The 15,449-nt window shown below is 44.3% G+C and overlaps 1 protein-coding gene across 3 annotated transcripts in view; it reads left to right on the forward strand.

Annotated features, from left to right (window-relative positions):
• The first annotated feature begins 263 nt into the window (after positions 1-263).
• The window catches only part of LOC106653825 (follistatin-related protein 5-like), a 170,711-nt gene continuing 155,525 nt past the window's right edge, over positions 264-15,449 (forward strand). For all 3 annotated transcript variants that reach the window (XM_023462726.1, XM_023462728.1, XM_023462727.1), the window contains exon 1: positions 264-541. The gene's annotated coding sequence lies outside the window, so the exon portion shown is untranslated. The remainder of the gene's footprint in view (positions 542-15,449) is intronic.

The following is a 15,449-nucleotide window of genomic DNA, read 5'->3' on the forward strand; positions in this document are numbered from 1 at the left end:
GTTGCGCTCTCCATCAGGAGCAGTATACGGTGTAGCGGCTGTGGCAGTACAGTGAGTACGGTGGTGGTGGTGGTGGCGTCTGCTGTGCTGCACGCACCACGACGGACTAGCATACACGAGTGCGCAGAAAAGTGTGTTGATACGTGCGTGCCTTGTTTGTATTTGTACGAGCGACGACACGATACGCGTATAACGGCGTGGTGCGCACCGACCGGTAGATATAATAATAATAATACAATAATACCATCCACACGTGTGTTATTATCTATATACGAGCTTGCGAACGTGCCGAGCTTTGAGTGATTGTATATCATAGTCAAACTATAATAACGTGTAAAATGGATATTATCGTACAGTGATTCGTGTATCGGTACATCGTAACGTAAAAAAATAATAAAAAATATTTTGGTTCAGTGTTCAGCAGCAGCTGCAGCTCCGGTGCAAGTGGATTACAAATCCAGTGACAAATTTTTACGTAGGCTGCTTTAGCCAAAAGGACATCCACAAGGAGGAAAAGCTTCGCTCGCTGACTGCAACACCGGTGAGTCACGTCTTCTTCTTCTTCTTTTCCATATATCTATACTCCCTCGATATATATAAAGATGTATATGTAGATGTGTGTACTTACGTACGTGTACCTCGCGCTATATTACCCTCTCGGCGGAATGACATCGTGCCGCGCGCGAGAGACACAGAGAGAGAGAAAACGTCTCTCTCGCTCATCGATGATTCATGCAACATACCCCCATGAATATCGTGAGTGACGTGGCGTGCACAACGCTACGTTACGATGGTGTTTCCGCACAGCTTGCAAACATACACATATACACAATCGAATTCCATCGCGATGTCGAACACAATGTCACAATTGCAGTGCGATAGGGAGAGGAGTTTTTTCCCGCGCGCGCGTCTACAGGGCGCAAAAAGACAAAAAAACGCCAATTGATAATAAAAAAAAACTGCTCTCTTATATAGGATAGCGCGTGAAATATGAACAACTTTTTCTGATCGATAAAAGTATATACACGCGCAGCTACGGAGCTTTTTTGGAGCAATGAAGTATTACATATATCGCAGTACGTGCGGTGAACGACCCGGACAGGCTTTCGCAAGACAGTTTGCGTTACATCTTTTTTTCGCGAGCTTTCGCGAGTGATTATGTCGCGTAAAAACTTTTTTAATAAACTTTTTAATCTTTAAATCAAATTCATTATCCGCTCCTTGGGAGAGGATATATAAATTTCCACCCGTAAAAGTATTCATTACTCGATGTTTCGACTAATAACCGTGACATTTATTAATTTCCAATACGACTCCGGGGGCTATTATTTCAATTTTTTTCTTTTTTTCGATGCGGATTGCTATTTCCAAGTACAATACTTCGGGTTCGATCGACTATACCCATGGCTCACATAATAGCGAAAAACGAACAATCGGATCATTCGTTTCATTCTGCAATACACCATGATGTATACACGACAAGCCTTTCACGCGGGCGCGACGTATGTGCGTTTCAATTATCGCATGTCAACACGCGCGCTCACAATTCGTCCGACACTGGCTGCGCCGTCCGAAACTGCGCGAAACGTACGCGCAGAAAAACATCCTTTCAAGGAGATAGTTTTATTCCATCAAAAGCTGCTGCTGCTGCTGCTGTAGCTGTGCCCAAACGATGTTTGTCAATTTGGAATCACGCAGATTAGTTACATGTTTGCCCGTAGAGACCTGCCCGTGACTCGCAGCAGCAGCAGCAGCTCTCTCTCTCTCTCTCTCTAACTTGCTGGCTCAAGAGTAGTAGTAGTAGTAGTCCGACAAACTTTTGACTCAATACCGTTGCATATCAAAAATTCAATTAACCCGCGTGAAACTTTTTCTTTCGAGCATTATCATGAGCGCGCGGCGCGCTCGACGAGCTGCTGCAGTACACAACTTTGGGCTTTTTCTCTCTCTCTCTCTCTCTCTTCCTCTATATAGTGAACTCGGCGCGCGACGTGTATGAGCTAGACTACACGTATTACAGGCTGTACGTGTATGTACTCGCAATTAATTGTCCGATTTTTGTTTTTCGCTCCTGTGCTCGCACACACGCGCTCGTACAAAAACTTTTGGCGAAATTCAGTAATGCGCTCGACTAAATAAGAAAACGAACGAGCGAAAAGTATGTTTGTACGTACGCGGAAAAAGAGGGACAAAGATTTGATCAAACGGTTCGCGATTCGTGTGCAGTGTACAAAGTTACGTCGTGAATGCAAAACCTTATATATACCGCGTTGGTGGTTTACCCGCGCGAGTCTTTCGATAATTCCAAATTCCGTTTGAAATCTTTTAAGACGCCAGTAGCTGCGGCGGGCCCTTATTTAGTTTGTTTTGCTTATACACAGGCAGCAGCAGCAGCGACAAGACCACGCCAAATGCCGCGCATGCAAGTAAAGAAGTTGAAATTGAGAGAGCAAAGTGCATTTCGCGAGATCCACGCAAGTTTCTATGCTAATTTTCGAGAAAAGGCGAATGATCAAAGAGATTCGTACGGGTCGCTCGGTCGTCGTCGTCGCGGAAGGATTTTCGGCTAATGACGAATCGCGCACAAGCTCTACGTAGCTATGGCAGCTCGGAGCAGCAGCCAGCTTCTCTGAACAACTTTTGCGGATTTCGCATTATACAGGCTTGATACGGACACGGTCGCCCGCTCTATGCTCGATTTTTCATTACATATATTTCCAGATGTTATACACGTTGCTCCGAAAACCCGCTATTTCAATTTCAATCTCGCTCGCAGGAGAGCCCGAGAGAGAGAGAGAGAAGTTTCATTTGTTCGGGCAAGCAGAAACTTGGAGAAGTTTTTCTTTGCGAGAAAAAGCGCGTGCAAGTATGGCAAAGAAGAGGGAAAAAAAGTAGGATGAAAAAGGGTTAGTCCCGGATGATTCTGCCTTCTGTTCTTACGAGAAAAAATTACGGATATCGAAGGGGGGTGTGGGGCGGGAAATCGAACGCGACGAGATGGTATGAAAATTCTACCCCCCGACAAAATTTCAATCTACAAATTTTTGGAGATTTGCGCTGAGAACGCGAAAAAACTCGAGACGCGCGCGCGCTCCGCAGAATATCCTCCATAATAAATTTCCTCTCGATCTTAAGTGAGTCAATTAAGAGCAAAATGCGTATTATAGACTCGAGTTGCGCGAAATTAGAAAAGTTTCAGGATTTGAAAAGATACGGATGAGTAAAAAAAGGAAAGAAAGTAAGGTACGAGAACGTCTGCAAGAAAAAGAGTTAGAGACAGATAGAGAAAACGCGCGCGCGCTCGGCTTGCCCTACATTTCGTCTTTGACAGAATTGTTCACTCCGGTAGTAGCCCTTCCGGAGAATGAAAAGCAGAAAAGGAAGAGAGAAAAAAAAGAAGAAGCAGTGCTAGAGAGAGCTCGGGCTCGGAGAACACTGATATTAGTACTACTACTAGTCGCGCGAGCGAGCGAGCGCCATGCAACATAAAGAAACTGCCGAGAGAAAATGAAAGAAGACAAAGGGTAAAGACCCGGTGTCGCGCGCGCGAGCTAGTCGAGATTTTTTTTTGTTATATATACGTATACGTAATTAGATGATGGACTGGAAATGTTTCTTCTTTCGCTTTTTGCGCGCGCGTTCGCCTTTTTCTTCCTTTTTTTCAGAATTAATAAAAAAATAAAAAAAAGAAGGAAGAGAGAACTTGTTACTTACAAAGTTATTATAACGCGCGCGAGATGGTACCATGTGAGATTCTCAAATGGAATAATTTTCTTCCGCTATCTAATTACAAATTCATCCCTAATGCCCTTGTCAAACAAGCTCAGGGTGGCGTAACCTTACATATTCTCGGTAGAAAAAAGTAGCAACAGTGTACAGTAGCACAACAACGTGTCTAATCCACGGAAAGTAAAACCTACAAGTCCAGTGACACGATATTATGGACACGTGTATATGTAACGCGTGTGTGTGGCCGTGTCATAATCCAAAATTCAATTAATTGATTCCAGGAATATCGAGCGCGCGATATCGTCTTGATACATGTACAGTATAGTACGTATTGTTCGCGTGCGCGCGGGTCAGTTCGCTACGCTGGACTAAATATGTATGATGCGCACATACGACATCGCATACGGAGCGCGAGAGTTAGGGTGAAATCGACGTGTGTGTGTGTGGGTGTATCGTATTTTGCGGTTCGCTTCTATAGTTTTAGCTCGCCCTTATATTAGCCGGTTTCTCGATAATCGCTGCAGATGCCCGCGTGGCTAGGTATATATGTAACGCTACTGTACTACTGTACACGCCGCGAATGCAGCAGTGTAGGTGTAGATGCCTAAGGCTTCGTTTGTTGTATTATATACGTGCGCATGCACACACACATATACACTCATATTATTCATAAAGTCTCCGGCACACTGTAAGCACCCATCACACTTGTAAGGATTTAACTCTTTTGCTTGTGTTTTATTTTCTTACTGTATACCCCTTATTTACGCGCCGTTGGCTCACTTTCACTTTTGATGTGAAACTTCTTACGGGACCTATGAGAAGGTGGTAAATTTATGTATTTAGAGTACATTGTATGCGTTTTTTGTGGAATGCTGATTAAATTGAACTCTTAACCGTCGTTCTTACACAGCCATGCTTATATTTATATTTTTGTAAGAAGGTGTAAAGACTATTATTACTGAATTCGTTTTGTGGAGCTTTTCGATTCCACTAACAGATAGAGTACTGTAAATCCGCAAGTGGCAAGAAGATATTCGCGTATATATACTTGCGAATTCTCGTTGAAAATATTAATTTTTTTTGTTATATGGGTTGCTATGCGATCGACAATCACTAGTAGAGTTACTCCGGTCTCAAAGTAGTCCTCCACGCAGATGCGTAATATTTATACTTTCTCAACTCTTCTCTAAGGAATATACTTAAAAACATATAATTCTTCGACGCGAATGTAAAATTATTTTATTAGAGTTACATCCTCCGCGAGCTATATAATATACCGCTGCCTCGTTGCTCGAAGTTTTGGACGCCAAGAGTTGTATTTTATTTCCATTGTCTTATACAACTGTAAGTTTCTCTGTCTCGCTCTCTCGTTCTCCTCGGAGCGCAATTCTCGCAGAAAGCAGCCCTTGCGAAAGTTGTTTAAGCCTAGAACAGAAACGCAAGATAAATATGAGACTTGATGCATATAAGTATAGAGTAGTAATGGTATCGCGTGTATATACATCTAGTTTCCAGTCCAATAATGAACTTTGCTCTCTGCGAGAGTGACATTTTTACCCTCGCTTCGACTGTTATCTTCGAAAAGTTGTAAGCCGAATTGCAGGTTTTTAACCGAGATATCCAACCAATTTTCTTGCTCGACTTTGCGTGCGTTCTCGAAAAAGAAAAGGAAAAAAAAAATGTTTTCACCAACCGGAGCGCGCAACACGCGACACGAGCGCGTGTTTACATGGTTGAAAATTTCTTTTCTACCCGCGCCCTCTTGAAGTAACCCCGTGAATGTACGTGTGTATATGTGTCGCACTTGCACATACACCCACACATACGTATAATGAGAATCCAGAGCACACAACCGGCTAACTTGAAGATAGGGTGAGAGAGTAAGAGAGAGCGAGAGAATATTATCAAAGGAACGCGCGTGTGTATATATTTACGCGAGTGTGCGAACAGCAGCACACGTCGTCGTAGAAGAGAAAGAGCTGTGTAGCGGCCGAGAGAGAGAGAGATGAACCCTTTGCTAACTCGCTCGTGTATGAATAAAACTGCTGCCGTGTTACGCCGCGCGCGCGCTCGGCTACTGGAACGACGACGACGACGTCGACGACAACGTTAAAGCGAAAAGGCTTCGATTTTCACCGATACATAACTCGATTATACTTTCTCTCTCGCAGTGAGAGCGAGCGAGCATGAGAGAGAGAGACATCTGCTCGAGTCAAGCTCTCGAGTGTGTGTGTGCGCGAGAGTGAGTGCGGGTGTTTGTGCCGTGCTGCTCCCTGAAGCTCAAACGCGCGGTGCACATGAATATATATAGGGGGAGAAAAAGCCTTTATGATGTGTGAGTGTGTAGATACCGAGAGGCAGATATGTTCTCGCAGCTTCCTCTATATATATATATCTACGTACATACGTGCAAACGCTTTTGCCAAACGCTCTTTGTGAATTATTATGTGGATTTTGAGGATTCGAGAGTGAGTGAGAAAGAGAGAGAAACGAGACGAAAGCACTAGGGCGAGCGAGTCTTTCGTGACTTGCCTCGAGTATTATAGCGCACGTATACAGACATTATAATATTGGCTATTTTCTCCGCTCGAGATATATATAAGCTCTCGTATTGCGCGCCCGAGCTAATTCGATCGGCTCATTTAACTTTTATCAAACGCAAACGAATTGATCTTGTTAACGTTTTAACCGGGCGCGCAAGTACTGCGCAAATATAGTGTCGTGTTCGCCGCGTGCGACCCGCTGCGCGTTACCAACTGCTGCAGTTTTTTTTTCCCCTTTTTATTTAATTCTTGATTCGACATGTCGCTGTGTCGGATAAAATTTTCCGCGAAGGATAGCAGCCGTATATTTATTATTAGAAAGTTTATTGATTCGTCCACGCGTACACGTAGTCCCGACGTTACGTCGAGTTATCAATTCGTTTCGAGCGCTCGATGAGTAATCAACGTTTGTTTTGACGCACGAAATTTAATTCCATGCTCGAGCGAGAGAAATGTTAGTATGCCGAGCGCACGCGGCTTTTTCCTTGTGCGCAGAATTGGTGCCCTATTGCGAATGAAATATTCAACTCGACATAATGTGTATCGCTCGAGAATTTCTTGCTGCAAGTAAAATAATGCGACGACGATGTTCCGCCGGGTTCTCTCGATTATGCAGCCGCTAGCTCTCGTGTGTGAATGTGCATCGCACGTACAGCAACGCAGCGAAATGTTCAAAGTTTCTAATTTTATTCGAATAAAGTCTGCGGCTGCCTCGCAGACACTAGGTGTATATATACTAACAGGCACACACGCAAGACACATAAACGCACACGAGCTTTCGTCGCGCTTGGGTCCCAGCTCGCCGCCGCCGCGATGTAACGCATGAAAATGAGATCACGCGACGCCGCCACCACCGTCGTCGTCGAGTCAATTTGAATGCATAACCACTGCATTCATTTGAGCGCGAATATATATAACCTTGATGCGTCGCATGCCAAGCCGCAACAGCGGCGGCAGCAGCAGCAGCATCAGCTCAGCCTAAATGCACACGCGAGCTAGCGCAGCAGCAGCCGATACTGAGCCGCTCGCATGGTGCCTATGTAGGAATCCGCGCGTTTATACATTCGACGGCGTCTTCTTGCATCCTAATACCTTCAACACCGCAGCGCCGCTGTCAAAAACGTTTCTTATACATACCTTTTGCCGTTCGCGCGAGCGAATTTGCATGCGAGTCCTCTTTCGGAAATTTCGCATCGAATTGCGCAGTGAGTTAAATTAAAGTATATTTCGGTGTCGCAAAAAGACGTCGTTATACGTTTTTATTTATATATAACTATATGCTTTAAGTATGCGACATTCGATTAAATTAATGCACGTCACTCCGCTGCGTGACATGATTTATTTCATAAACCCCGAGTATAGTATAGTTGTCGTCGTCGCTGTCTGTATCATGTTCCGATAGGTTGAATAATTTAATGTGGCGCATGCAAGTATTCAAAAATACAAAACTGCGGGGTCGATACAATAATATAACGAGCTTTCGTGTACACATTTGATGCACTTTTGTTCCTTGCTCGCGTATGCGCGCGGCTGACATCTGATCATCTGGTGACGTTTTAATAATACGAAATATATCGCCGTTATGTTCGAGCGCGGAAATATACATGTACACGCGTTCATTGATGAACGAGTCCGTGCTCGCATAAAGTATTATTTGACGCGAGCCCTCACGCTCGCGCTCTAGCTCGTGGTTATGTTAAACGCGTTATTATGTATCTAAAAGAGAATACCAAATTTCATTGCTCGATATTATATATTCCGGTAATAAAATGGATTCGGATGCTATTTTCCAGAGTTTCTCTAATCTTTGATATAACATTATGTATCGATTAGGATATTAAATTTTTCGATCGACTATTTCACGCGACATGTTCTACAATCATTAGTTAAAGCGCGCTCTAGAACTGTTTTTAGTTATAGAATTACTTTCACTTTGCTACTTGCAGATTTACTAATTAAGGTATTCGCCATCTAGTGGTGAATGCTGGCTTTAATTCTCATTGAATTTTCATTAATTTTTCTGTCTATTTCAATTAACGTATTTCAACTTGGGTTTAAAATTAATCTTTATTGCTTAAGCGGACACATACACCTTAAACGGACAGGTTGCTCTGCATGAACAGTTAAGCACACATTTTTTCCATTTTCTGTATTTACCGAAATTTGAGTTTTAAAAGTACTGTTTGAGAGCGACCTATTGATTCGATCGTCTCATCCGAGGTAGTGACCGTAACCATTGATGTTCTGAAGAAGTGTACCCGACCCTGGTGCTGAAGCTCAATCGATACCCTCTGAAAGTTACGATAGATGACCAAAAACACTACTCGCCAGAAAACGCAAAAGAAAAAAAAATTTAACACGTAAAGTAAAGGAAAAGGGTTCACGGAAATAGCTGTATCTCAGGGCAAAATCAAAATTTTGGAATTTCCAAAAAAGCAATGGAAAGGGACGAAAAAATCCTACTCAATAAAGCATGAATAAAAAATTTTTTGAGTTTGAGGTGTATGTGTCCCCTTAAATGTTAAGATTAAAGTTAATTATTAAACGAGGTAGGATAATAGACTGTTTAATTATTAAACACTATAATACGTCTAGTAAAATAAAAATCGAGTCACAAGCCTCTGGAGTAATTTTTGAGAATTTATATATAAATCGCGATCGCGAAAGAAACGTCGTGCACGAGGTTAAAAGTCGACGACTCGCAGCCAACTTTGACACGCCCAACGAAACACTTGTTTTTAATAGGCCAAATGAAAAAGTACGAGAGCGACCGTGAGCTACAGATACACTGCGGATGAGCCAGGTGTGCGGCGCGACGATATTATACACGGATGACGACGAAATGAAAAAAAAAAAGGAAAAATCACGGTAAAAAAGATGGACACGTGCGCGTGCGGACAAAAGCTCCGTACATCCGTGTAAATCTCGTTACAGCGGAAGTTGAAAGGCTCGCGCGCTATACTATGTGCCACGACGTTGCTGCTGCACACGGTACTGCGCGCGAGCATAGTGACGCGTATCGCATCGACTCGATTTGCCTATCTCTCTCTCCTCTTTTATTTTAGCTTCGGGGGCTTTTTTGATTTTGTTTTGGCCCCGTGGCTCGTGCAGCTCACACACATCGAATCCATTTTGTGTGTGTGTGTGTGTGTGTGTGTGTGTGTGTGTGTGTGTGTGTGTGTGTGTGTGTGTGTGTGTGTGTGTATGTGTCGAGCTGCGCACACGCGAATATTTCTTCGCGTTGTAGCTTTTGTTTGGCATGTGGATTATATGGTATATGGACGTAAACGGCTCGGGCATCGAGCTGCGAGGCATCGTGTTTGGATATATATACGTGTGAAAGGCTTGAGTGATGTTCCTCTATTCAGCGGTGCGGGGTCGATCGCGTTCGCGCTCATGGTACACGCGCGCGCGCGCGAGGGTGTAAAATTTAATTTATTGACTTTTCGTGCACCGGATACAAGCTCGGTGACGAGCGAGATAGAGAGAGAGAGAGAGCGAGTGTGAGCCTGAGCGAGTGCGACAATGACGACGATGGCGATGGTTATCGATAACGATTTTTATAATGATTTAGGAGGCGAGGCGTAAAAATTATAGAAGAGAGAGAGAGAGAAAGAGGAAAAGAGGAGGGCGAGTAATTTTTTACACGCCTTCGCAGACTAATAGTTCCGGAATGAGACGTTTAATAAAAGTTTCTCCTTTAGCGGCTCGCACACAGCTCGTTAAGCTTTTGCGTGTCATTCATAATCGCGCGCTCTAATCTGTATAATATGTATATATTTAAGCGACGTGCTTTATATATACACGTATATATGTCGGGGTCATGCGCGGCTAGCCTTTATTCTAATCAACGCCGGCCACTGTATATAGTTTATCGTCCTTTTTATACACCTTTAACGAGCGACCACGCCACCACGTCGTACGTGCGAATAGACTATTTTGTTTCGGCACTAAACGTTTTTGATGATAGATAAAATAACGATATACGCGTCGGGTATATATTCGGGGCAGGTATAAGGTGGTGCGGTTGTGGGGCGGGGTCTTTTTATTGCGCAATAAGGAGCGCGCCACCACGTACATTCGTTCCGCCAATGATCCGAAATCTCGAAGCCCCTCTCGTGCTCGTGAGAGCCACCCTAACGCGAAAAAGAAAACCAGCTCTCGGTAGAGTTCGAAGGAGCAGCAGCAGCAGCAAGTAGTAGAGGAAGAAGAAAAAAAAACCACTTGGGACAATTCACATATTTATATACGTATGTGCGTACGGGGTGGGTATGAATAGCACCCTCCATTACCAGCGATTTCGTACTCTCTCGCCTTCATATTTTATGCAATCGTCTCTTTATAGATCCGTCGTCGTCTTCGCACACACACACACCCACACATATACACAATTGTGGCGTATACGAAGCACGACGACTCGAGTTTATGTATTGGGGAAAAATATTGATGCATAGAAACGCGTCTATAGCTCGTGCGGCTCGGCGATTTGCACCCATCTCTTTACACGTATTCCGCTCATCCGTGTATAAATATAGACGTCGCGCAACGCAACGCACCGCACTATACGGCATTCTCTCCCCCGCTATAGATGATCTCTGTTATATAGTCGCCGCTCTGTCTCCGGTGCGGAGTGTATAAACGCGCGCCTGCACATTCGAAAGCTCTCGTTGCCTTAACTTAATTACAGCTTGCGAGCGTACGCCCGAAACGATGCCTTTCCTTTTATTATTGCGGCGCGACGACGACGACTACGACGACGACGAGACTATATACCGGATGATCGGTTTGTCGATTCGAGAATTGCGCGCACGAGCTAGTCCGCCCAAGCGTATATAGGTGGATTGGAATGTATTATATATAGACGCGCGCGTACGGAGCTTTAACTCCCGATGATTTCATTTGAGCTTCGAAAATAAGATGTTTTTCTCTCCCCCGCTCCCCGAGTGAGAGAGAAGATTGAACGGGATTCGATGGGTGAGTTCCGAGCGAGAGGCTGCTTGATTAAAGTTGCTGCAAAATTTTTCTCTTTGTCGCTTAAACCTCATTTGGGAGCTTTTAGTTTGTGTTTTTTTTTAGTCAAGACTCTTTGAGACGCGCTGTAAATTTTCAGTAACTAACAGCCTTTTTGCGAGTGACGTGTGCGAAGTTAGCTTGCAGAATTCGAATTTTATTACTTTCGGACCGTCAACGAAATTATTATTCTTAGTTAAAAAACGAAAAAATCGAATTTAACTAACGTGATTAAAAGTAGAAAGTCGATACTTCGATGGAATAACGCCGCGTCGAGCTTTTCTCAGAGGCGTCCACAAACTTACCGCATGAAACTTTCAAAGCTCATTCTTCGTCTCTTTGTAAAAAAAAAGTTATCTAGCCTCGACATCGCTTTTTCGAAAAATATCATCGACGTATGCGATTTTGAGAAATTTGGCGCATCGTACATGCAGATATATAAGGAGCTCTTTCTCCTCCAAAGCTCCGTGCGCCCGTGCTCGACTGCTGCATAAGCTCGCACACGGCGGAATCCTTCAAACTCGCGCACGCATCTTCGAGCATCTTTGCGGTAGTCTTGCATAATGCATATAATGGGTATATGCGTTATACGTATCCATAGCCAGTCATGTGTGTACACCCGTAAGTCTATCGTCTTATATACTCCCGTCTCTCTCTGTCTCTTTCTCCCTCGACGATTACGCATATAATGCAACGCGATCCTTTTGTTTTTTTCAACTTTTCTTTTGTGTGTGTGGGAGCTTGCGCAAGCTCGTTGGTAGCTGCCACCAGGTTTGATTATAAAAATTTCACATAATTCCAATGGCAAATATGTGTTCTTCTTCCCCGCGGTCTCTCAGGCGGGAATGTATAATATCAAGCGGCGGCATCTCTAATCATTCTCAATGCTCTTATCGTGCTAACGATAGGGATTTTTTTCTTCCGACGGTGCATTGGCTGGTGCTGGTGCTGCTATGTATAACGCTTCTCCTTAGCAGCTTATATACTATATATACGAGCGAGAAAGAAAAAGAGGCAAGTATACATGAATAGAGTCTTTCAAGCGAAACTCGCAGCTCGTATCTCTGCCTCTCACTCTCGCAGCCGTCGTATATATCTATACGTGTATACTTACACGCGTGAAACGTAAAACTTTTTGAAAAGCTCAGACCTATGTGTATGGGCATGTTGAGGTTTTTGGTCAAACTATTTCTCGAGTCTCTCTCTCTTTCCCTCTTACTTTATCTGTGCGCGAGCTGCGAGCTTCGTTTCTTCTTCTTTTTCTTCGTGCTTTTATTTTTTCAACGTCTGCTGTGTGCAGCAGCAGCAGCAGCAGCCTCGTATCTTTTGCCTGCCAAGACAAACGTCTATTTTCTCACGGAATAAAAAAATTGACGCGCCCAGGCTTTCTAGCAGAAATCGACTTTGGCCTGTGAGCGCGCGCGCGCCTCGTCCTTTTTTTTACGCCTCGAGAGCGAGAGAAGCTCCGTGTCTCGTGTACAATATAAAGTGCAACGCGCGAAATACGCGCACTTTCAATGTGTGTGGGTGTGTGTGTGTGTATGTGCGCGTGTGTAAGTGAATTCTCTTAGCCTAGCTCTGCAGTACTCCGATGTTAATAAGATTGTCGCGTTAGAGAGCGAGGTGCCAGCTGAAAGTGAACGACGACTCGATACGAGAGAGCGAGTGTTCGCAGGCGCTGCAGCAGCAGCAGACTCTGTGCACACGTATAAGGTACTTTTCCATCTAACCGTCAAACTTGATCAATATATCGCCGGAAGAATTAAAATAAATCGTAAAATGTAAAACTGCTGATATTTATCATAAATGTACGCGAGTTTATTCAATAACATTAAAATTTGGTATTTTCCGTGTATTGTATTTTATATAATACGACCGAAAGAGTCAATATAAACTTTGAATCGCGTCACCGCATTTATACATGTGAACAGTCGAAATTTCACATGCCCCTCGTGCGCACAGCATGTGTATGTTGTACGTATACCGACAGAAAGAGAAACAGGACGAGACAGAAACAGATGCATAAAGTAACGTTGCAATTTCAAAAACTCATCTTACAAGTGCAGTCACTGAACATCCGCCGTCTCTCTCTCTCTCTCCCTTGCGTGTACATATACGCACGCACACACCCAAACACAGTCGTATACCCGCCCCCACATATCCACTCGCACACATACACGTACGCACTTTGTGTCTCTACAAATAGAGATGCAAATCGATAAAGCCCGCAGGAACTAGAATGAATTTTGCGTTGGCGCAGATACAGAGAATGTGATTTTTCTTTTTTTTTTTTTTTATTTACTGCGCCGGTGTATCTAAACAGTCGTCGTCGACGGCCCGATATCTCTCTCTTTCTCTCGTATATCCACGCACGCGGGGATGTAACGATTGTCTCGTATATGCCCAGATATATATATTTAAGCGTTCATATATGCGCTGCATAAAGAAGATGGCGCGCAGAAAACATCGCGTTGTTTTTTCTCGGGTATAGTACGTACTTGCTGTACGTATGCCTACACCGTATACGTACACGGCGTAGCAGTGGCAGCCAACGGTGCGGCGTCGGCGGCGGCGTCGGGAACCGGACACCCACCCCCTCAAGGGACAGGCCATATAAGCATGTATATGCGCGCCGCGCGCGGTAGTACGTGATTAATCGATACGAGCGTTTTTGAACGGTTAGGAGCTTGGGTTACGCTCTGTTACTGTCTCTTGTGCCTCGTGCTGCACACACACGAACATATATATTGGTATAGGGCAAAAGGGTTTTGCGCGCAGGTTACTCTCTCTCTCTCTCTATTCGTTGTTATAACTCGTTGGAGCGCTGAACGAGCTCGTTTTACATGTGTTTTTTTCCCCCACTTGCTGCTCTCTGCGCGTGTACAGACCCAGACGTTGCGGTTTCATGACTTATTCGCTCTTTGAATATGCTTTTTTTTGGCCATCTTTGGCAGACTCGTTGTTGAAAATAAATCACAATTCGAAAAAGTTTTCAATGGACTAGTAGTGGTAGCTCGCGCGCTCGTGGGGCATTATTGATCAACGTCTGTTTCGCGTGAGTACGTGTACTACGCGGGCACGAAAAAAAAATCTCTGAACGCTCTCGGTATCGAGGAGCGCGCTCGCGCTCGCTCTGGCAAGTATGGCAGAAAGAGCTGCGGCGTACACGCTCCTCATATACATCGCACTGGCGTTTTTCGCTGCCCGCGAAAACTCTTTTTCACTCTCATTTGAATTTGATAACAGATATCTTAATTCTGTAAAGTGCTATGGAATCCTGGATGAAAATGCAATCCAACGACGTATATAACATACGGAAAAAAGTTTATTTTCAACGAAATACGAGCGATTGAAAGAAAAATCCACTTCGCAAAAAACGTTCTTACCAAAAAGTGGTCAACCCAAAATGAGTTTCAGACCATTTGCTGTGTTCACGTCATGCGCTTATACGTTGTTATTACGCCGTCGATGTATATTAGTACTTTATGCAACGGGTACGGATATACTTTTTCAGCGAAACGAGGGGTTGCAGCACGAGCCGAAGGCGAGGGCTGTAACGAGTTTCGTTGGAAAAGCATATCCGTATCAGTTGCATACAATATTTTATGGTACAAAAGCCTAAAAGTAGCGGCGAAGTTGCGATTTTTAGGTTAGCGTGCCATAAAATGTATATACACACCTCGATCCTCGAATACACACACACATACACATGAGGTTTTTTTTCTCGTGGAATGTTATTGATCGATCGATTATTTCCGGTATACCCCGGTAGCCCACTCGAAGCTCTTGGTATGAATACCGACCCGGCGACGACTTTCTCCGAGGAAGTCGAACTGCTTTAGCTACTTCGTGCACCCGGGTGGCCGACTAGGTGCACCAAGTATGAATATCGACCAGGCGACGACTTTCTCCGAGGAAGTCGAACTGTTGTAGCTACTTTGTGCACCCGGGTGGCCGACTAGGTGCACCAAGTATGAATATCGACCAGGCGACGACTCTCTCCGAGGAAGTCGAACTGTTTTAGCTACTGCGTGCACCCGGGTGGCCGACTAGGTGCACCAAGTATGAATATCGACCCGGCGACGACTTTCTCCGAGGAAGTCGAACTGTTGTAGCTACTTCGTGCACCCGGGTGGCCGACTAGGTGCACCAAGTATGAATATCGAC

The sequence above is a fragment of the Trichogramma pretiosum genome, unplaced genomic scaffold (genome assembly GCF_000599845.2).
Source record: "Trichogramma pretiosum strain Unisexual culture from Peru unplaced genomic scaffold, Tpre_2.0 scaffold1, whole genome shotgun sequence".
NCBI classification, from domain to species: domain Eukaryota; kingdom Metazoa; phylum Arthropoda; class Insecta; order Hymenoptera; family Trichogrammatidae; genus Trichogramma; species Trichogramma pretiosum.